The following is a 648-nucleotide window of genomic DNA, read 5'->3' on the forward strand; positions in this document are numbered from 1 at the left end:
TTTATTGAGCGAAAACACCTAAAGTTCCTCGAGGCTCCGGCAGGGGATGGTGGCGAACCCTGCTGTACTCTTTCGCCACAACTTTCTTTCACTTTACTTCCTGTTTTTGTTGTGCCTGTAATTCAAAGGGTCAGCCTTGTCACACTGTGTCACGCTGAATATCCCCGAGAACTACGTTAAGGGTACACGTGTCTGTGGAGTGCTCAGCCACTTGCACGTTAATTTCATGAGCAGGCTGTTCCGTTGATCGGATCAACTGGAACCCTCGACGTCGTAAGCGACGGAGTGCCAACACACACATAATGGTTTCATATTTTAGCACAACACCAGCAATGTTGAGTGAATGAGTGGGGAGTCGGGTACATTGATTCGAGATCTCAAATGATACTTATTTTATCGTCTTCGAAAGGAAGAAAGGCAAAGTCGGACGTCAATGGAATTTTAACTTATTTTTCCCGACACTTTAACAAACAATTCTGCCAGCGCAGGAGTGGCTGTGTGGTAAGTAGCTACCTTACCGATCACATGGTTCTGGTTCAGTCCCACTACGTGGCACCTTGGGCAATTGTCTTCTACTCGGGCCGACCAAAGCCTTGTGAGTGGATTTGGTAACGGAAACTGAAAGAAGCCCGTCATATATATGTATAT

At 46.3% G+C, this 648-nt stretch overlaps 1 protein-coding gene across 1 annotated transcript in view; it reads left to right on the forward strand.

The window, feature by feature from the left end:
* Window positions 1-648, forward strand: part of LOC128250166 (prostatic spermine-binding protein-like) — a gene marked incomplete at both ends in the record, with an annotated part of 16,009 nt that overhangs the window by 10,396 nt on the left and 4,965 nt on the right. The gene's annotated exons all lie outside the window — the stretch shown is intronic.

This window comes from Octopus bimaculoides, chromosome 19 (assembly GCF_001194135.2).
Source record: "Octopus bimaculoides isolate UCB-OBI-ISO-001 chromosome 19, ASM119413v2, whole genome shotgun sequence".
Taxonomy (NCBI): domain Eukaryota; kingdom Metazoa; phylum Mollusca; class Cephalopoda; order Octopoda; family Octopodidae; genus Octopus; species Octopus bimaculoides.